This window comes from Callorhinus ursinus, unplaced genomic scaffold (assembly GCF_003265705.2).
Source record: "Callorhinus ursinus isolate GAN/ISIS: 27379988/994484 unplaced genomic scaffold, GSC_fseal_2.0 scaffold9, whole genome shotgun sequence".
NCBI classification, from domain to species: Eukaryota; Metazoa; Chordata; class Mammalia; order Carnivora; family Otariidae; genus Callorhinus; species Callorhinus ursinus.
This window is the reverse complement of record NW_027397071.1, coordinates 37,447,993-37,471,571: the sequence shown is the minus strand read 5'-3', so window position 1 is coordinate 37,471,571 and position 23,579 is coordinate 37,447,993. Positions and strand designations below refer to the sequence as shown.

The following is a 23,579-nucleotide window of genomic DNA, read 5'->3' as shown; positions in this document are numbered from 1 at the left end:
ATTACTTTTATAAAGTTTTTTCAAAAACCATATAATGGAAATATGATCATTATCATCATAACTACTATTTATCAAGAGTGTCAGTTGCTATAAGTACAGGTACTGAGTCTTTTCTGTATTTGGAAGGAGACAGCCTAACCAAGTTTTGGAGTCAGACAGGTTCAGATCCTACTTGGTCTCTGTAAGCCTCCGTTTGTTCCTCCATGAACTAGGCTGACATTACCTCCAGAGAACTTCTCTATAGACTAAATGTATATAAAACATTTGGTCCAGGACCTAGCACAGTGTAAGCCTTCAATAATTTGAAGATACTACTGCTATTTTTGTTTTGGTTGTCATTATTATCCCTCATCTGTTTAACAACCTCTAACTGTAATATGGATAAGATAATTTACATTAAAAAGTGTAGGTATTTCCTCAAGTTCACATAGCAAGTGAGTGACAGAGCCAAAATCCCCACTGGAAAGCCTATGCTCTTTCTGCCCCACCATTCTACATCTACCCCAGAAAGAAAGATTACCAACTTCTATTTTCACTGTGAGTACTGAAAACTTTGGTATCAAATTATCTATACTCAGCTGCTTTGTTTTTGACACTCTGCTTTGGAATGAATGTGTGAATGTAAACAATATGTCTTAGAGTTAAATTATCAGGGAAGAATGTGTGGTTTTAATTTGTGGACAATTTTCAGTTTAAAATCTCTCCACTCTTCAATAAAGTCAAGTTATAATGACAAGGAACTAACACTGGACTAAAAAAGCTGGTAAATTACTCGGTGATTTAAAATTGACTTTTGGCTTATATATTCTCTGAGCAGAACATTTGGTGTTTTTTAAAATTTCTTGACTAATTATAATGAATACATATTAACCTTTACCCATTATTGTTAAATGTCAATGATCTGTCTGTGGGTAACGTCATTAGAAATGCCAAGACTCTGCGGTTACTTTCTATTGGTCTTTGGTTCCAAAATAAATTATTCTCAAGAGAGAGAATAGAGGTATAGTATAGAAGGTTCTTTTTTCTTCTGATTGAATTGTGATAATAGCTTAGTAGTTGTACATAAACATAAATATATGTAATCCTAATTTAACAGTTCAGCTCCATTTAGCAATCAAAACTGTCCTCCATCACTCCATGAACCTACACTGTTTCCTGTTCATACCAGGATAACAAATGTTTATTTCTTTTTTTAAAGTAATCTCTCTGCCCAACTTGGGGCTTAAACTTACAAGCCCAACGTCAAGAGTCACATGCTCCAACTGAGCCAGTCAGGTGCCCTTGGTTGCTTCACTGAAGTGGTGCCCATTTTCACCCTTATTCAAAGGTGGTTTTGTTATTCATTTTACGGATGAGAAAGCTGAGGCTCAGAGAAGTTAAATAACCTTTTCTAAAATCACATCGGACGGGATAAAAACGGATTTCAGACCAAGACCTAATTCCAAAACTTGTTTGCTCTCTAATACACAGCCTCAAATTTATTCAAAAGAATATACATTTTAGCCAGATCTACTTTTTTAAAAGGAAATCTAAATTTTGGAGGCAGGATTTTATTAGCAAATTGTTTGTTTTTTTTCAATGAAAACAGATGCTACTTTTATTTTCTCTCATTTTCTTCTTCAAATAAGTAATATATACATCTCTCTTACAATGTCATGGGTTCTCCCAAATTATTCAAGTTAATGCAATCTCCTGTTGTCATCTTGGTCTGTGACCACACGTATAATTGTATCTCCTGTATCAATTAAACATGAGAATTTTATTAATTTTGTCCTCTTCCATCTATATCATCTGAGGACAAAATGGGACTATACTGCCTTTTGTATAATATGCAGCATATGAAAATAATAAATGAATTGTTTAAGAATCTATCATATTAAAATTACTCATATTATGAGAAAATAGTATTTTAGTTCAGAAGTAATCATTAGTTTTAAAAAGTACTTAACATTTAAGTAGCATTGAGGGTAAATTCATCACAAATTATTAAAGGAAAATAGACAACTTTTGGAGTTTAGACTACAGCCATGCTCTTACAAAAACAAGAATACAAACAGCCTTTAAAGCTACTCCCAGCTTATGCCATTTCCAGTATGGGATTTACTATCGCTGTGAGATAGCAATTCTGTCTACTGAGAATGCCATATAATTGTCCCATATTACTTTTCTTCCCTCAACAGCACCCCATGCTGTTGGAGGAAACTTTGCTCAGCAGCGTGTTTCTGCCCTTCCAGACTGAGGCTGATGTGCCGGGAGCAGGTCACAGTGAGTCTGGGACTGGATTCCGGCAGACACCTTCTTCAGGGCTCTGGTCCCACCCGGCTGGTTCTCACCTGCTCATGTCTGTCCCAAGCAACTGGTACACAACTTTTGTTTCCACACTTCACCTCCAGCCCTGTGGAGAATTCCAGCAGAGAGCGTGGCTGCCTAACATTTTTTCCCGTAAGTCACTGACAGTGATGAAGCCCCAGATCTTAAAGCTGAAAGGAAGCAAAGTCTACCTTCCAGTCTCTAACAAATCATCCCCACGTGTCTCTCAGAAACTCCCAGGCAGCCTCACAGCCTTGCAGGCTCTCTCAAAGTAAACTTTCACACCAAGCAGAAGAAATTGCAAACAGACCAGGGAAAATTTGGAGGACAATTTATTTTCCAACTTCACATCTGATAACCGTAAATAATCTAGTACATCTTAATGAACAGGATTTAAAAACTTGAAAGATGGATCAAGATTGTCAGAAAGGAAAATGGAATGGGATAAAAATACTGAATGGCATTCCTTCTCTTGGTTCTTCTCCCATTTAGTACAGTCTCTTGTACCGAATGCCGTGGATTGTGGAAGGAAAGGAGTATTTTACCTCACCTGAGCAAGGTGTGAGATACCAGACTCCAGCTCTGGGCCTGTGCAGGTTAGCATGGTGGGGCCGGTCCAGGTTCCAGGACCCTACCTCCCAGCTGGGCATTGCTTCAGAGCAGCCCAGTGCCTCCCTAACCACTCAAATACTTCTGGGATCATTCTGGCTGTCCATCACCATGCTGAAGTTACCAATGAGTGCCGTGCTTTGTTCTACAACTCCTTTCTAAAGTCTTCCTTTACCGGTTCTGCTTTTTATTCTTTTTTTCTTTTAATCATCTATGTGTGGCTGGATGTCACTTTTCATTGCATGCTAATTTCCATCCCATGCTGAACAAGAGAGGGTGTGGGCACGGAGAGATTATAAACATCGGCACACTCTTTCCATTCACGTCTTCACACAATGAGTGGCTTCTCTCTTGCTGTCAGAATATTGCTTAGGCTCTGATTCATGATAATATGCTTTTATTCCTAACTATAGTTCTCATGACCCAGAGCCCTTCTTGGCACTGTTTAGAACCTTCCAAGGTTACATGAATGACTTTGAAGGAGCGGTCCTGGCTTGACCAGGAGCTGGCTATCTAGTCTGTCTAGATAGGCAAGATGGTGCAGGGCCAACCTTATAATAATCCCTGAACCGAGATACCTCCAGATGAAAAGACTATTTTATAGCCCTGGAGTGGTGTTTGGAAAGGGGATCTCAAAGGAGGTTGCAAAAGCAGTAAGTTTGGGAGTCAATTCAATGGCACTTTTAGGCCTGCTATTAAGTCCCTTTCTGTCTGCAGTCCCCTGATCTAGTTTATTTTTATTCTCACTGTTGCCTATCCATCAAACATTTAAGAATCTACTCTAAAGCTTGGTTGCAAAGAATATGGGCTTCTATGTCAGGCAGTCCTGTGATGGTAGCTCTGTCCCACCTACATGACATTGGAGCAGCTTATTTTCCATTGGGGTCAGTTTACTTTTCTATAAAATAGAAATAATAACTCCTCCACGGGATTATTAGGAAGATTTTAAAAGATACCTAGTGTAAGGAACTTTGCATTTAATAAATGTTTGATACATGAAAATCCCCATTATTTCACTGCTCCATAGTTAGTGTACAAACTAGAGAGTAATGAAGGGAAAGGGAGTAAAATTTTTTAGTTATAAGTTCTGATACTTATTAAGACTCCTTGAGATCTACCCTGGGAGAGGGAAGAGGAATCAAAGTGACAAAATTAGTGATTGGATTAGTCATTCCCAGGCTGCTTGACCCTCTCAGAAAGGACCTAAGGAAGGGGCACACACACTCCTCCAAGAAGGCATGCCCTCATCTGAACTTTTGGATCTCTCGCATCTGCTTTCAGTTTCTTTTATTGTTCCTATTCCTAATCCTTACTGATGCAGCATGCACTGTTAGCATTTGCTTGTCTTTGCTAAATCACAAATAATAACCCACTCTCTTCATACATTTTTAGCAACTGACACTTACCAGATCTTGAATTCTACCAGTGGATTTTTAAAAAATATGTTTCCTTTGAAATTGTGCAATGAATTTTAGAAAAGTGCTTTCAAAAATTCTAAGAGCAAAAATGGCACAATGCAGAGAGAAATGCATGCCATTTCCTCTTTCATAGTAATGGTGGTGAAAATGCAGGGACTTAGCCCAACCGATCATGATAATGCTTCTTTTAGGAGCACTTAAACATCAAAATTTAGGCATCAAAGGACTTCACACAACTTTTTTCCCATCTTCTTTGTGGAAAAAAATTATTAATAAATTTCAGCACCCTGGGGAATAAAAACAAAAGAGAATCCTTAACAAAACTGGGCTTGTGATAAAATCTCTACATTTAATATTCTAAAACAGAAGTATGACATTTTTAATACATTTAACTTACTAATGTCAAAGGCCAATGTTTTAGAATGAGTTTCTGAACCCCATTCTCTCTTTGATAAAAAAAAATACCTACCAAATCACTCTGGATATAAAAAGAATCAGATTTACTCATGCAGGAAGGGTAAAAGGAACTTTGGGAAGGCTCCTTGCCACCGGAATGCCACTTAGATAAAAATCTTTAGCCACAATTTTTAAACATGCTTACATTCTTTTTTGTAAGTAAAATGTAAACAGTTAAATATAGTGTGTGTGTACCTACAAGATGGAAGAATCTTGTATATGATTGCCCAATTTTTGTTCTTAGAATTTTAGCATGAGCACCTACCAATTGAAAATGCCACATAAATACCATTTTAAGGTTGCCTTGTATTCCATTGTAGGGATCTATCTAATCTGCTACCATTTTTTTAATTCTTTGGTGTTTAGGTTTCTAAGTTTCTACCATTATAAAGATATAACAAACCCTTTTGTTTTTTCATGTCCACACCTTTTTCTTTTTTTAAGATTTTATTTATTTATTTGACAGAGAGAGAGATGGCAAGAGCAGGAACACAAGCAGGGGGAGTGGGAGAGGGAGAAGCATGCTTCCCGCTGAGCAGGAAGCCCGATGTGAGGCTTGATCCCAGGACCCTGGGATCATGACCTGAGCTGAAGGCAGACGCTTAATGACTGAGCCACCCAGGCACCCCAGCATGTCCACACCTTTAATGATGCTTTAAGAATTGGTTCCAAGAAGTAAAATTTCTGGTTCTTCTTTGAGAAGTCTTCCGTCTTATCAGTCAATGTGATATCAACCTAACATGTAATGACAAGTAATATTTGTTGAGTTAAAGAGTGAATAAATGAATAAACATGATTGAATAGACATCCTTAAATCATTATTCAAGATTTGTGTACTCTCTGAAGTAAATTGTAAATGCTTTGGTGAAGCAAATATATTCTTTATTTTAAAAGTAACTTCTAAATCTTAAAACATTATACTGTAATGGGGATATCAGAAAAGTCTATTTAAAAATATTATTCTAAATAACATCAAAAATTGCCCAAGAGGGGCGCCTGGGTTGTGCAGCCAGTTAAGTGTCCAGCTCTTAGTTTCGGCTCAGGTCATGATCTCACAGTCATGAGATCAAGTCCTGTGTTGGTCTCCGTGCTCATCGTGGAATCTGCTTCAGATTCTCTCTCCCTCTCCATCTGCCCATCCCACTTGTGATCACGCTCTCGCTCTCTCAAATAAATAGAATCTTTTTTAAAAGTTGCCAAGAAAAAATATGTGTCTCAGCCCACAAAATACATATATTGGGTAAATGTGTTATTCCTCAGATTTCCACTGAGAACACTGTCATTTTTCAACTGAACAAATTCTAACTTTGAGTCTATAAACACCTGAAATTAGATTGGTATCTCAATTTCTTTACCAAAGCATGAGCCTAAAATGCCGAATTTAATTTTAGCCTCTTGTTTGTCTACCATTCTCAGTGCTATTTCATAATAATTCAAAGTGAGTATGCAAATCTCTTTTTAAACCCAGACCACTCCAAGAAAGCTGTGGGAGCTTGTCCTTGAACAGTTCCCAACTTTGTTTTCCTAGCCAAACAAAATGGCTTTTGGCTTGCTTTTATTCTTTCTCTTTCACTGTGCTTGATAATAAAGCGACCAATCAATTCTCCAAGTAGTTACCATGAAATCCTCCCAAATAAGAATTTCCTTTTGGGTTAAAGTTCTCTGTCACATTGAGGCAACGTGTGTGTGTGTGTGTGTGTGTGTGTGTGTGTGTGTGTGTGTGTTTAAGAACCGAGAGAAGGAAGCCAAAAGGTCAGTTTTAGCAATATCCCTTCCATATATGTACTTTATTCCTGAGACCCATTTTCCATAAGAGCAAGTTTGTTTTAAGGAGATGATATATAACAGAGACCTAAAAGTTATCATCGAAAAAGCAGTTAATACATTATGTTAATGTTCAGTAAATTTATCTGATTCCTCAGTTTTATAATATTAGTAAATGCATTCTTCTTAAACTCATAAAATTAGTCCCTCTTCCTTCTGACATGGGCCTGCTATGATATCAATAACAAGTCACTACTTACTCTGTGCTTATTATGTGCCAGGCAATGAGCTAAGAGACTCATATTTATTATCTCATTTAGTCCTCCCAGTAACACTGTACTTTGAGGTATTATTAGCCTCATTTCATAGATGAGGGAACCAAGGCTATAGAAACTTGAAAGTCCTTGGCCGAAGCCATGCAGCTAAAGAACAAGGGCCATGTGCTTCAAGCCAGGTCAGAACCGCATGCTCATGCTGCAATGGAACACAGCAGGTCAGATCATTGACCTCAAGCAGGAATGCCAACATATTTCATCTGGCCTGTGAAACTTGATCAGTAGTCAACCTAAATGCTATGCCAAGGCAGGACAGTGGTTTGAGCTCTATCAGAAAGAGTGTTTTTTTTTTTTTAAGATTTTATTTATTTAGGAGAGAAAGAGTGAGCAGGGAGAGCAGCAGAGGAAGAGGAACAAGCAGATTCCACGCTGAGCACGGAGCCCAACGTGGGGCTCGATCTCAGGACCCCGAGATCATGACCTGAGCCAGAACCAAGAGTTAGACGCTTAACCGACTGAGCCAACCAGGTGCCCCCAGAAAGAGTGTTTTGGTGGGCTACTAATGTCTTTGTAAATGCAGGAAAAAGAGGTGACAGCTTGGATGCTGGGGATCTGCCATCTGAGACCTAAAAGAAATAATCATGGAATAAGTGGAAATAGGGCTACCAGTGTTAGAGCTGTCCTTCCCTAGAGTGTTGTTGCTCTGGGCCCCATCTACATTCTCCTCATGTTTTGTTCAACGTGAGAAGAATTTTTTTTTTCCCTACAATCTCTGTGGGTCCCCAGTATTTTGATAGACTGAATTTTCAGCTGTTCTTCAGGGCTGCTTCCTGGGTTCCTGTCTGGGGTATCGTGCAGCCGATCATCTGTTGGGCTGGGAAACTGGATCCCACAGGGTCATCTTACTGCCGCACTAGCCACTTTCTCCCTCTGTGCACACAACAGAATGCAGCTGTTTAGAGAGGCTGCAGTCATTAAACAGATCCAAAGTGTTGGTTCCATAAGGGGGACAGTGTCATGAAAGAACAGGATCATGGTTTGGAATTTGCCAACCTGGGATTTACTCTCTGCCACTTGCTACATGTGTGACCTAATGACTTAGCTTCTGCACTTCTGATTTCTCCTCTTTGGAAATGGATAAATCATGTTAATACCTGTTTCACTAGTTTGCTGTGATGCTCAAATGAGAGAGTGTAGGTGCAAATGTATTGTAAACTCCCAAGGGCTCTGTGTTTTAGTTATTAGAGGCGTGTGTAATAGCTAATGGTCCACTTTATTAAATGTTTCAGTTTCTTATAAAAAAAAAAAACAGCAGTAAAGGTCATGCTTCAGTGTTGAATACAATCACTGTAGCCTCAGGCTTCTGGTGCTGCATGAAAGGTCAAAGAGATCACCCCTGGTTTATATCACTTGAGACTCCAGTTACTGAACAATAATTAGAGAACATGACAATAATTTGATTTAGAGTCTACAGCCACACGATTCAGGCTTCATCCTTCTCTCTTCATACTCAATGCAAATCAAGAGGGAGGGCAAATGAGTAGTTGGGAGGCAGGTGCTCGTTTACTAGCCACTGGGGATGGGAGCCTACCACGTCTACAACTGATGCAAAACCAAGATAAAAGGTGGAAACTTCAGTGCATTCAATGCCAGAAAAAAAATCTTGTCTTTTTAAAAAAATTATTATTACTCACTTGATCAGTGGTTTCCTATGGGTTTTCTCTTTGAATTTTTTTTCTCTTTGATCTTCAAAAAGAACCATTGGCATTTTGGTGTTGTAGTTACTAGAAAGGTTATACAATACCAACCGAAGTAAAAGGGATATGGATAAAATGAGAAATACACAGAAGTTTCACTTTCATTAAGTGACACATTACATAGTGTTGCTCTGTAGTAAAGCTTAAATAAACAACGGCATCCCTCTACTTGAGTATTCAGCATAATGTGACAATCATTTGCTCCAAAAGTATGAAGGATGTCCTCTCATCTTTTGTGGGCTCAGTATCTCCTCTCAGACTTTGTGTTGTCATTCTTGGTTTCTCTCTTCATCTACCTCTCTTCTCATACTCTCTATGGGAGCTCAAAATCAATAAATCAAACTCTCTCAGAGTGGGATCCTTTCTACTTGAGTGTCCCATAGACAACTGAACACAACCTGTCCAAGACTGAACTCACAATTTCTGCCCTTTCCTAAACCTCACTAAAGATTCCTTGCCTCACTAAATGTCCACACCACCTCTTAGGAGCTCAGTGTCAAAAACCTCAGTCATTCTTGACCACCCTCTCTCTCATACCCCCATGTCCAATCAGTGCTCAAGGTCTTGTCTTCCTAACTTTTAGAGAGCTACTCAGGTTGGCCTCTCCTGCTGCTATAATTTCATTTAGCATAGCCTCCCCACCATTTCTTCTTGCTGGCATTGCTACAGTAACTCACTGCGTTCCCTTTTTCCAGTTCAATTCCTTCCAGACAATATCGGCATCCTTCATGTGTGATATGTGTGATCACATCACTCAGATGCTTAAAGTCCTTCATTGCTTCCCCTATTACCTCTTGAATAACCTGAGGATTTCTTAGCATAAATGTAGGGCTAGTCTACCGTATTTCTTTCTGACTCTACTGAAATACTAATGGTTGTAAGTGAGGGATATACACAGAGTGATTTCATACCTTTGTGCCTTTGTAAAAGATGTTACTTTACACACATTTTACCCTTGGAGAATTCTTTCTCAGCCTTTAAAATTTAATTTGAATGTCACAATCTCTATGAAATCTTCCTCATTTGTGTTCGAATAGCAACTTGTAAATACCTCCTTGATAGCACTTACCATGCTGTTTTATAATGTACTTTTTCTAAAAATCATGAAATAATTTTATTCAACACAACCAAAGAAAGAATCAGAGAATTTCAGGACAGGTCAATGGAAATTACCCAAACTGGGGCACCTGGCTGGCTCAGTCAGAAGAGCATGTAACTCTTGATTTTGGGGTTGTGACTTTGAGCCCTATGTTGGGTGTAGAGATTGCTTATAAATAAATAAATAAATAAATAAATAAACAAACTTTTAAAAAGTTGCCCAAACTAAAACACAAGAGGAGGGGAAAGTGAAATAGAAATAAACAAAAACAAAATTGAACATACTAAATGATCTAACATACATGTTATTTGAATCCTGGAATGGGAGGAGAGAGAAAATGGCAGAAGAATTTAAATTTAATTTAAATTTAAGAAACAATTTTTCAAAAATTAATGTTGGTTGCCAAACCTCAGATACAAGAAGCTCAGAGAATACCAAAGGGTAAGTGAAAAAACAAACAAAACACCTAGGCATATAATAACAAAGCTTCTGCAAATGAGAGACAAAGAGAAAATCTTGAAGACAGGAAAAAAGACACATTGTATACAGAGGAACAAAGATAAGAATCATAGCACGCTTCTTGTCAGAAGACATGTAAGCCGGAAGACAATTAAGTGCTGACATGAAAAAAGAGTCAACAAAGAATCCTGTACCCAGAGAAAATGCCTTTCAAAAATGAAGAAATCGTGATGGGTATTGGGGAGGGCACATTCAGCATGGAGCACTGGGTGTTGTACACAGACAATGAATCATGGAACACTGCATCAAAAACTAACGATGTAATGTATGGTGATTAACATAACAATAAAAATTTTTTTTAAAAAATGAAGAAATCAGGACTTCCTCAGACAAATAAAAACCTAGAGAATTTGTTGCCAGCAGACCTACATTTCAAGAAATGTTAAAAGGAATACTCACTTTTTCTTATTTTTAATTGCTCAAAAAGAAAACTATCTAAGGCACAATCAACAGGCATGTATTTTGTGTTTATAACATATGTAAAGGTAAAACGTATGACAATGTAAACTGTAAAAATAAAAACAGATGTACAGTGCACAAAAGATGAAAGGTGGGATTTGGGAACATACTGTTGTAAGGTCCTTACCCCACATGTGAAGTAGTATAACTGTTTGAAGGTAGAGCCTGATTAATTAAAGATGTATACTAAGGCAAGGCTAGATTGATGAAGAAACTGGGAAGAAGTCCTCATTTGAACTTAGTCCTCATTTGATGAAGAAACTGAAAAGAAGTCCTCATTTGAACAGAGACGGTAGTGAAAAATTCTACAAATCGGAGGAAGCTCTCCAGGGAAAACACTGGAGTTGTTAAGGCAACAAGGACAAGGGCTGATACAATTGAAGTGTCAGAAGTACTTAGAATCTCTAGGCTGAGGCAAGTTTAGATGCCTTATGTCAGCAAACTGCCATAGATTTGAGCAGAGAAGAGGTATAATAAACAGTGTTTGAGGTGCATTATTATTCTAGGTCTGAACATATCATTTGCCCCTTGAACTTCGCGGGTCTAGGATGATCCAGTATGAGAAGGACCAATGATTAAATAGGAAGGAATAGTGTATTGCTGAGATCCTTAGCTCTGGGGGAGCCCTGGCAGACAGCTTCAGATGGCTGTTTCCCTCACAGATAAGGCCCCCCTTGCAATGAATGCAGTTGGCATCTTCAACACCCCTTCTGAACACTTGCCCATTGTGGTTTGCAGAGGGCATTAATCATCATTGTTATCACAGGCCCCAAAATGGAAAGGCTCCAGGCTTTTTGCTTCCTTTCTCTGCTGACGGTAGGTAACAGCAGAATTATTTGTCCTTTGTATTTAGGAGGCTTAAATATTAACATCAGAGATTCCCAAGGGCTGTCAGTCTGCATAGACTCAAAGGACGCCCCCCCCACCCCCACGAGTGTCCCATTTAGGTCCTTTGTTCCTAGTGATCCAAATAATCTTTGTGGTGGCAGTAGGAGAACCCACAAATGTAACATACTTGAGGATGGAGGAGTATGTTCTGTGTCATGAACTTACTATTTCATTAGTTCCCTTTTAAATTCTGTAACTAGGGTATTTGGGTTTAAGCAGGGCGTATCTGTCTGAATGTGCAAGGTGACTAGACAAAGTGTCCATGTTGAAATTTGAAAACAAAATAAATATAGAAGATAGAAACAAAAAATATAGTCGACTTTGTTAGTGCTGTTCAATCTCCATGTTTCCACTGCATGGCATTTCTCAGATTGTAACTTGAATATGTCATGAACCTAAAAAACATAAATAACTGATCTCGGTCAGTGCTTAAAGGATGCATTTCACACAGGCCTTGAAAGCCAGTGGAGTCTCAAACATATTTGACTATTCCCTGTGGGAAGACCGCGTTTTCTGTCTGTTTCTGTAGCATGCCAACAGCTTGCAGGGTTCCGAGGAACTAATAATTATTGATGACAGCATCCTGAAGTTTCCTACTGAGCTCATAGAGTAAAGAGTGTTTGAGACTGTGGAAAAGGCGCACACTGAACAAGCCCACTGAAACATGGCGGCCACAAGGGTACAGCCCCTTTTTGGCATCCCCCCCGCCCAGGGCTGGGATGGCCAAGGGAACTGCTCAGTACAGCGCACCACAGCCCTTGAGGTGGGAAGGGGAGTGCAGTAAAGAGTCACGGACCAGGCCTAGCATGCTCAGTGTTTCATTCGTGATAGTAATAGCTCACTTTTTTAAAAGCACCTGCAGAGCACCAATACCATGCCAAGCACTTTCTAGTCAGCTCTCCCAAGTCACCACATGACTGTCGGCACTACTGCTCTCCCTGTTTTTACAGACTAGAAATGAGGTTTGGAGAAGGTATGTTAACTACTCAAGGTCACACAACAAGTAAGCATAGTAGAGCCAAGGCTAGAGTTCAGTGACTAACTCTGGAGCCCACATTTCCAACCCACTGGACTCTGCCACCTCCCACATGCCTATATCTGGAGGATGTTCTTTCAGCTCTTCACATCTTTACGATATACAGCATATGGTGGTAAACCCCAATGGAAAATTGTGAGCGTACTTCTTCACTTGATGTGAGGAACAAGCATTTACCAAGCACCTCCCCTGTACCAGGCACCATGCTAAGTACTGGGACACGAACATGGTTAAGACCACGCTCAAGGGATGCCTGCACCGGGCTCCCTGCTCAGCAAAGAGTCCACTTCTCCCTCTGCCCCTCTCCCCACTCATGTGCTCTCTCTCTCCCTCAAATAAATAAATAAAATCTTAAAAAAAAAACCAACACTGTCAAGAAAAGCACCCACTAGTGGTGCTGATGGACAGATAACAGTACTGAGCACCAAGTGCTGTCAAGGTAGAGGTGTGCTTCAAGACAGGCTCATCAAAGATGGTCAGGGAATGTCTCCAGGAGGAGGTGGCCTTGAATCAAGTTATGAATGAAAAACAGGAGTTAGCTGGGTGAAGCATGGAGACCAAGAAGCCCTAGCCAGAGAGAGAGCATGGTACTAAAAGCATGGCATGGCCAGGGAAGGAAGTTCTCTGTGTCTTAAGCAAGATTCAGTCCACTCATTTCTTCAACTAGTATTTAACTCTGGCCAACTTTGGATAAGACGCCATGCTCCGCACCAGAGGCTGCAAAGAGCAAACCATGGACTCTGCTTTCAAAGACATCACGTACAGGAGACTGAGACAGATATACACATAGACAGTTACTAAATATGTCTCTCTGGCGAAACTGACGGGCCCCAATGAAGTACATTTTGACATTTGAGAGGTCTCTTGGCAAAATGGCCTCATTCATAAATATGCCTGGTCGACCAAAAAGACTTTTAAGGGAAGCTTTCAGCATGGAAGAGGGTACAGTACATAAAAACAGAAAACAATGAACCTGAAATAAGTGGACATGAGAGAAAACATTAATGCCATTCTAGTTACATCTTCTGAGAGATAGGAGAAAATAGTGTCAGCACAGAACAGGGGCAAGATGCACAAAAGAGCAATAATTATTTAACAGAAAATTGTGGTATAATATTATTGGCAGATCCTAACACTAGGAGGTGGAAGGTGGTGTAAGTGATAAATTCTAAAATTGAGAACTCAAGAAATAGCCGTATATATCATTTATAATCACAATAACTTCCAGAAGAAACAGCTAACATAAAAACATGTTTTGCCTGCAAGAGAAAGGAGACTGTTATTTTTCTTTTTTTTTTTTAGACTGTTATTTTTCATTAAGCCTTTCAATAACATACTCTTTTTCTTTCCAACTCTGGGGATGTATTGCTTTGATTTAATTATTTTCAAATTTAAAAAAAGACCTGGAGGGGCGCCTGGGTGGCTCAGTCATTAAGCGTCTGCCTTCGGCTCAGGTCATGATCCCAGGGTCCTGGGATCGAGCCCCGCATCGGGCTCTCTGCTCAGCAGGAAGCCTGCTTCTCCCTCTCCCACTCCCCCTGCTTGTGTTCCCTGTCAAATAAATAAATAAAATCTTTAAAAAAAAAAAAAAAGACTTGGAATAGTCATAACCTTGCCTAATGTAATAGCTGTGCTCCTGGCAATATGCTTAGATTAATTTTTATAAATCAATCAATATTAATTACCTCTGAGCCCTTTTAGCAAGCCCAATAATTATTCTAAGCTCTGTGGAGGAATATAAAGAATTGCAAGACAGTCCATTCCTTCCATGAGTCTATAGTTTATTTGGGAAGACAGTGTTATAAGGCAGGGTATCCCAAATACTAATAAGAGTAACAGCCTGGGCTGTCTTAGGACCTCGGAGAGATGATGTGATGTGGGCTTCAGTTCACAGAGAAGAAAGATAGAATTGCATATTGAGAAGAAGCACATGGTTAAGCAGAGGGGTGGAGGAGACTTTCCCACAGAGATAGCAGGAAGCACAAGGGAGCAAAAGGTAAGCAGCTCAGACATGATTACAAGATGGACAGTGTATTAATTTGCTAGGGCTGCCATAACAAAATACCAGAGACTGGGTAGCTTAAACAGAAATGGATTTTCTCACAATTCTGGAGACCAGAAGTCCAACGTCAAGGTGTCAGCAGGTTTGTTTTCTCTCTCTTGGCTTGCAGCTGACCACCTTTTTCCTTTGTTCTCACATGGGCTTCCCTCTGTCTGTCTTGTTTGTGTTTTAACCTCCTTTCTTATAATGACATCAGTTAGTTTGGATGAAAGCCCACCCTAATGACCCCATTTTTACTTAACAACCCTCTTTAAAGGCCCTATCTCCCCATACAGTCACATTCTAAGGTATTGGGGGTTAGGGCTTGAACAAATGAATTGGGGGGACACAATTCAGCCCATATATATCAAGGAGTAAACCAGCCTGGCAACAACATAGGATTTATGTTGGAAAAAGTGGGGTGGAGTCAGAATCTTTGCCAAAGGGCAATTTGGAGAGGCCATGCCTGTGTGGATTTTAGTTCATAGGAAATAATAAGTCCCTGGATTCCCTCCCCCCGCCCCGGATATTTTTGACCAAGCCGTAGACAAGATCAGCCTGGTGGAAGGTAGTATGTGAGAGGTTGTGATCGGAAGTCCAGGCCAGAGGTTGGCGAACAGTCAAGTGGTTACTGCAATATTCCATCCAGGAGAGATGATTTCCAACTGTAACAATGGCAGTGGCAATGCAGAAGAAGGATATTAGAACGTTACAGATGGGAAAACTTTGGATTCACAGTCTTTTCACCACCAAGGAACTTAAAAAATTATTTTATCCTAATTGTCGTTGGAAATTTCTAGAATGTCATTACAGCCAATCAGAAACTTTGATTAGCACGAGCTCATCACTGTTACTTTATCAAGGTGACAAGGGCAAGCCCTCAGGTTTCTAGTTGGTTTTCAGAGCATTCTTGTGAATAAAAGTACAGTTGCCATTAGGCATTCTGAAATACACAACACTTAGAAGAGACTTACGGACACTTATCACTGCTTTCTGAAAGCCCAGGGAGACTCCCAAGTTGGAAACCACTAACTGGACCCAGAAAGTCTCCATTTATAGGTGAAGAAAGTTAAACAGACACATCCCAAATCACACTCGAAGTTACTAGCAGAAAGGAGCCAGAACAAGCTTCCTGAATCTTGTTCAAAATTGTTATGTTCTGCTGAGAATTAATAGGACCTGCTGTCTGACTAGTAGCACTTCTGGGAAAAACTAAGTCACTTAAAAAGCAAATAATGATCCCTTCATTTATCTTTTGCTTAAGACTGGATTTTCCATTATTAAAGGCTTGCTGAAAGCAAGATAAGCCATTATTTCTGGGTTAAAATTGGCTGGTAAAAACACCACCTGGATACTTTTTCTAACATTGATTTCTCAGGTACTTAATGGCTTATTATCCTGCCATTTTAAACAAGAGCAAGCTTACTGTTTCTTGATATATTCTGACATAATGGCACATTAACAATCACATTGTTTAAAAGTTCCATTGTCATATACACAAACAAATGGGGCCTTAACCCAAGGTTTGAATGCTACTTATTCTACTCCATGACATTTTTTTTCTTCCATAGCTCTGCAAACAGAATATCACAAGTGTTGGGCATGCTAATTGCTTATTCAGACCAACCTCAAAAGTCTCCGTAGTGACATCCATATTTTATGGTATAAGTCAAGCTGCTAGATTAGCAGATGGTTGTCGTTAAAGGGAAAGAAAAGTGAAAGATCAGTCACAGTTCTGCCCCTGTTAATGCTACATTTAGGGAGCAAATTAATCTTTGTATTTTCTTCTGAATTACCACTCCAGTCACACACACTCTCTCTCTGTCAGGAAGCACTTCTCAGCCTTCAGGTAGAGTCTTTGCTGCCAAATCTTTAACATCTCAGTAACCCAAAGTCCGTGTAAACTATTCTAGATCTTATCTTCCCTTTTTCACTTTAAGCATTCCTCATGTATAGGAAACGAGGATAATTTAGAATGAAATGTGGGAGAAATACTTTTTTAAAATCTTGTCAGCTGCATAAAACCTGACACTTAAGAGAACTATTATGCACTACTGAAAACAAAGTGTGGGAAGGATGAGATCTATTTTTTCAAAAAAGATTGATGACAACCTTGAACTTTTTTGCACTTGGCCACAAGGAGAATGTAAAGTGGGGAGGCCTTTTTGGCCGCATTCCAGTGGGTGGATTGAGTCACAGATCACAGATTAAGGAAGCAAAGACAGAATATAAGGGACTGTGGGGAAAAGTAGAAGAGACAGGCAGGAAGGCTGGATGGAAGATGCGCTTGCTCACAGAATGAGAACTACCCTGTCTAGAAAATAAGAGGCTTGATGATAACCAAATAGCTTAAATAAGGATCTATAAAGTTTATCCCATGGATTATAGTAACACTTCTTTGACTGAGCCAAAGCCTGAATCACAAAGGACTGTATTTGGGGGCCCTGAGACGTATTCAAACTAGGTAGCCCAGGGCTAATTTTCTGATGTTTCCAGAGGAAGAGTATGGAATTTCTTTGATGTGAAACCCTATTGGTGAAAGTCAAGACCACATCTGCCCGACAGAAGAAAGTGTAGAGACGGGGAAGGAATATTAGTATTCAGTTTAAAACATGTAGAAAAGAACTTAGCCAATTCTTGCTCCAAATGCTAGGAGAGAAAGTGGATGAATCTTTGGCTCCACAGGAAGAGTTTCTGGCCCTCATTGATAGGAAAGAAGAAAGGAGAAAAGTAGCATTATCCAAGGCACAGAGGGTGCCCAGCACAGCAGAAACTCTGAATTACATAAGCATGAGAGAGTGTCAGGACCAGGTCCTGAGAAGGGAGAAGACTGCAGAAAAAAAGACAAAATGAGTACCATTTTAGCTCTTTAAAGAAACTGAGTGTGATTACTAAGGAATTTGTGGAATTGGGAAGGTAAAATAATTGCAAATTATTACTATTTTAACAAATTATTAGTACTTCACAACCACATTCTAAAATTCTTTTTTAAAGGAGTGTGGCCCACAAGGCAGGTGGACCTTAAACATGACTTTTTGTGAATTCAGGAGTGAGAAGAAGGCCTCAGCTGGATGCGTGAGGTCCAATTTAACCCTGGAAGTCTGTGGTTTGGGGAAGGATCACCAGCAACAAAGGATAATTAGCCATTCGATGGGACATGCAGAATATTAAGAAGTTCATTCTGTTTTTGTCTGACCATCATACCCAGTTACAGTCAGTTATGCTTAGTTTCATTTAAAAAGCTACGTTGATGTAGCATGATCTCTAATAGTGTGAAATGCCTATACCAACTGCTCATCTGTAATTATTCATAATTGCATTGTTATGGCTTATAAAACAAGTATGTGAAGTTTTGCCCAGAGCAGATATTTCATTATGTGAAAATTGTATTTTGCCAGACTACTGTTTTGGATGGGCTCATTACCAGTATCAGAAAACAGTTGATGAAACTGTAATATGGGACACTCAGACGAGAGTGTAGAAATCCATTTCACCTCAGTGTGTGAAGCCAACAACCTACTCCTACGCAGAATGACAAACCCAGACCACTTGTAATACATAAAGGAAAAAAAATCAATGGGAAGAAGCACAGAGCCAAGATGATCAAAATCACCAATCCATCCAAAAGAGAAGGCTTTTATTTCAGTTTTGAAAGAACAGAGGAAATAAAAATAAATCCAAAAAGGCTTTTTAAAGTTCTTAAATAAGATTTTTGTTCTGTTTACATCCATTATATAGCACGATTTCCTAGCTTTAAAGGTGAAAAAGTTCTAAAGAAACTAAGATAATAAACTGCAGAGTGAAGTCTTAATAAGAATACTTTAGGGGCGCCTGGATGGCTCAGTTGTTAAGCGTCTGCCTTCGGCTCAGGTCATGACCCCAGAGTCCTGGGATCTGGGATCGAGCCCCCGCATCAGCATCGGGCTCTCTGCTCAGGGGGGAGCCTGCTTCTTACTCTCCCACTCCCCCTGCTTGTGTTCCCACTCTTGCTGTCTTTCTCTCTCTGTCAAATAAATAAAATCTTAAAAAAAAAAAAAAGAATATTTTAGAAGTATGCATTCAGTCACTTTAGGAAAATAATATACGATTTTTACTTATGTATGTTAGAGAAGCTCTAGAAATTTGTGGTTAGTCATTATTGATGTATTTACTTGAAAGCTACATTATTACAGTTTTTACCAGAATGATGCATGGGCACCTTTTGTCTTGGGTTGGATTCTGTAGCAGCAGAGACTCTGAGGGGTCCTTGAGGGAGCGCTCTCAGAAGACACCTGTCATTGAGTGAGGGGAACAGAAGAGAGCAGGGAAAGAAAGCAAAAACAAATAAATGGTTCCAAGAGCAGTCCAGCTCCAGCCTGACCTCACCAGCAGCCCTGGGGGTGAATTGCATAGAGACGGCCTAGGGGAGCAGCTCTCACCAGAACAGTCCAGGAGTGTCCTGTTAGCCCCCAGCACTCACAACAACTGGGAATGGGTGTACCAACCCAGCACATATGTATTTTCTCCCTCAGTCCCTTCTTCAGGTAAAAACATCCTTAGGCTATTGACTTGGAGTGTCTGTGCATAGCAGGTGTTCAGGTAATAGCTGGTGGTTGAATAAACAAATAGATAGATGCTACAGAAAAGATACTGAAGAATTAGATTTTAAGAAAGCAATAATAATAATAATAATCACTAGCATTTATAAACATTTGCCATAGGCAGACACTATGCATGGATTATTTTTGTCAGGTAGGAATTTTTATTACCCTGTTTTACACCTGCAGAAACTGAAATAGATGTGTTTTCCAGGGCCACATAGCTGGTGTGATAAGAGAACCCACACTGTTAACCTCATTCTACCAAATGCTCAGATATGAGGAAAGTGAAATAAAATAAATACTGAAAACCACTGAGCCTGGGTCATCTGCAGCTTCCTAGAGTGGTTTTTTTCCCCTTTTAAAAAATGGAATTAATAGCTTCATCTCCCTCCTTCTAAAAGGCCAGGAATGTTGACTCCAAGATAATCCTTGAATAAAAATCAGAAATTCTAGAATCCTTGGATCATGCAGAGTGGTTGAAATATCCACAAGATCCACAGTCTCCTTGCCTCTGCTGTATGATAGATGAACCATTGAATGTGCACATATATAATTATGCATTTTAAATTGGTTGTTTATAGGTAGACCTTACTGCAGTTGAAAATATGCTATGAATATTATTGGAAGGCATGATTTAAAATGGATGGTACTTATTTTTCAGCATTCCTCCAAAGTACAAGTTTTCAAACTCAAAATCTCATGAATCTTTGGAGAAAAGCCTTTAATGCATTTGGGGCCTTTCTAATGAGTTGCTTTGCTCTTCAAAGTGATTACTGGTTTTCTCTGTGCTGTAGGTGAGATAGGGGACTTAAAGTTTAAGACACTTCCCTCTGTGATTCGCTTGATATATTAGACGAAAAAATGTACAATAACACATTTTAAATGAATATTAATATTATCTTAAAATGAGACAAGTCTCTGGCTACTTACAAATCTTTAAAAATCATGCATCTGAATTTTAAAAAGAGGCCTATATTGATTTCTCCTCCACGCGCGCTCACGGGATTAGGCTTAACCTCCTCGGCTGTCTCCCAGCTGTGTTCATTGTGACTGAGCATATGCAGAACCAGAATCAGCACATTCATAATAGAAGTTCTGCCTCCCCTGACAAGACAGCTAAGTAGGTCATGATTTTATGCCAAAAGGAAATGGCCTTTTGGTGGCCAAAGGACTGTTTTTTAATACTCCGTGGAAACCTGTTATGGTGATCTAGGATTAGCGTCATCACTCTCGGTTCTCGTGCCAAGTTCGTCACTCTGCCCACCATCTCCCAACCTGCCCTTCAGCCAGGAAACAGTGGTGGGATTTCTTTTTAAATATTTTTTTCTAATTCAGGAAGGCATTTTATGGTACTATAGTTGTTACCAGCTTTCAGGGTAAACACAGAAATCTAGCCTACTTCTTAGGGCATGATTTTTTGCAATACCTTATACCTCTTTTTGAGGCAGAACCATTGAGATAATTTGGATAATTCATGTCTTTATCCATTTAGTCACTTGCAGAGCACCTGCTCTAGGTTAGTGACTGCACTTGGTACAAAAGAGATTGCAGGAAAGTCAGAGTGAGGCAAATTGGGGTGATTTGTTACTCTTGTGCCTTTTATTTCTCCTCTATCAATTTATGATGGTATTTATAAAATAATTTAAACCGGGGGGGGGGATTTTTAAGAAGCAGGAGCAATGATAAGACCTATAAAGTTGTCAGGAAGATATGTAAATCATTTTGGACTTAAAAGAATGTATCCCACTTTAAAAGCTTCCAGAAAATATGATTCTGCCAGACAACCATTTGCCACTCCCCCAACACAGTCATAGCGGACACTTTTTAAGATCTATGTGCCAAGCTCTACAGCAATAATGGGTTGTCTTACTTAACCTTTCGGTGATCCACAACCACAAGGTGGAGAGAGTCGTGATGGTTATCACCTTTTTATGGATGAGGAAAGAGGCTTGGCGGATCAGTAACTCCTCCAGCATTACACAATGAATAATGGTAGTGCTAGAATGTGAATCCAGACTGTCTAACTCAAAAGTCTCCCTCTATACCTTATCACTTCCCTTGTTATCTGTGGTCAAAGCAAAACAATGAATTATTATTAACATTATTGAGAAACTTAATTCTCTAACCAGACAAAAAAAAATAGTGTAGATCTGGCTGTGTGTTTTCTGATTCATAAATTGTTTTCAGATAAAGAAGAGTATCTTTATTAGATCTGATGGGGCAGCCATAAACCCAGACAAGGACATTTATCGGTCCTGAATGTTTGGGGCTCAGATGCCCTTTCTCCTATGACACTTTCTTTAATCCTCAATTTCATCCATGCTACACATCCTTCTTAATCCCCCTTGCCTCTCTGAGACCAATTAATTCTCCTTTCTCCTCTGATCTCCCACTGCACATTTCTGTGTAGGTCTGTGACAGCCATTACTCTCTATGAATGTTAGGGTTCAAGTGAATGCCCCCTCACTGGACTGTGAACTCTTTAAGAGCCGTATTTACTGAGCACTGAACCTCCAGTGCATGGCACATAGTAGGTGCACAGTGTTTTTTTAATGAATGAGTTAATAAAAGTTTCCACAAATTCAATAGCGTCACTTTTTCACTTACCTTCAAAGGAGAGGACATTCATAGGAGCTGAAAACAGAATCCTCTCTATTCTACTACATGATATAAGGAGATAAACACCTTTGCATTCTATATCCACAGCAAACGTTAGGTACTTAACAAATATTTATGGAGTAAATGAAAACCAACCATGAGAACTTTCCAATGAGCTTGCAGGGGGCCCTGTAGGATGTGATAGATTTTCTAGATGTCCTACAAAGTCACTTTGTCATTTGTAAAACCTGACTTAACTGTTTTTGCTTTTGTGTAATCAAAGCTGCCTCATTCTATGAGCCTGGAGGTTATGTTTGAAATTGATATTAATTTTGTTTTTCTTAGGCTCAGCTTTGTGTCTTGAGACTCCTAACAGATTCTCATCGGCTCTGGTCTCCACTGACATGTCCTATGTGTACCAAATGGAAAGTTGTCTATAAAATTTTGGAGAAGCCTGTTACCTTGCAAACACTATATACCCTTTATACCTTACGTAAGGTTACCAATCCCAGTCCCCTTTAGGAGAAAATTTACCATGTCTATGATGGTAGAAATAAAAATAAAAAGAGAAGCAGACTCAGTTTGAGGCAGCATGGAGGCTGATAGGCTTTTCAAATGTTGTACTCACTTTGCCTTTGAATGAAGACAGTCTTTGTAGAACAGAATCTCTCATTGCTGGTATCCTTGGGAGGCTAAGAAGGATTTCCTCTAGGGTCTCAAACATGTTTGAAAATAAAATGATAGAGGAATAATTAAACAAAAATAACCTCTAACAGACCAAAAGAAACACACACACACACACACACACACACACACACACACACACACACAGTGTGGGGAAGGTAGAGCTGGGATGGGATGAGATAGAGCCATATTCTACAGCTGTACCCCAACTCCCTCATCTTCCTCCCCCCAGCTTCTGCATCAACTACTGTCTGAAGGATCTGTCAATACCACACTTACTCAACAGAATCAACCCAGCGCTACCCAGGAATCGAATTTGCTGAATGCACAATTGGTTGAGTTATGTGGCCGATAGAGCTCTTTTTCTAGATGAATCCACTTCAAAATTCAACAAATAAAATCTAGATATTGCTTATGGATGACACACAATCTCTTTTTCGAAGATTGCTTCTTATCAGAGGTTAATCATTTTAGCAGAGAAATAAGAAGAGTAACTCTTTTTAGTTGAGTCAGCTAAATGCACATAAGGTCTTAGCATCAGAAGCATTTATAGGGATGTTTTATCCATTGGCATATTAATTTCCCTCCTCTGTCCATGGACCTAAATATAAATTCCATTATTACAAATCTGATTTCCATTCTCATAATTTTCTTTTTCTCTCTTGCTTCATTTTTTTTCCTAAAATTTGGAGCAAAACTGCTGAATTATCCAAAGAGCCAACAGCTATTAAGTTGTTAAATAATCCTCCATTTGTTTCCACTCTTTAATTACTTTTTACTATCAAGACTGTTGCAGCCATCTTGCTAATAAGTTAATTATTCTGAAACAAAGACTAGTTTGGTTTTTTTGGGAACTTGGTACACACAATAGTATCACAAAGTACTAGACTTGGGGTTAGTGAGTAAAGGGAAAAATGAAAATGGTTGTTTAAATGGCTCTGAATTTGGAAATGACCTTAAAGCTAAAAATAGAGAGAAAAAAGAAGTGTGTATGAGATAAATAAGAATATAGGATTTGTTCTTCCCAAAGCCAAAATAGCTTAGTTCTTTTGTTCTTCCTTCCTTCCTTCCTTTCTCTTTCTTTCT

General features: G+C 39.2%; 1 protein-coding gene and 1 long non-coding RNA gene across 4 annotated transcripts in view; one reads left to right on the top strand and one right to left on the bottom strand.

Annotated features, from left to right (window-relative positions):
* Nucleotides 1–23,579, top strand: part of AK5 (adenylate kinase 5) — a 233,892-nt gene that overhangs the window by 82,134 nt on the left and 128,179 nt on the right. The gene's annotated exons all lie outside the window — the stretch shown is intronic.
* On the bottom strand, nt 18,447–20,236 carry LOC141373367 (uncharacterized). The gene is made up of 3 exons (XR_012379274.1): nt 20,142–20,236; nt 18,830–18,902; nt 18,447–18,652 (listed from the first exon to the last, which is right to left on the bottom strand). It is a non-coding gene; the product is annotated as an uncharacterized lncRNA (long non-coding RNA).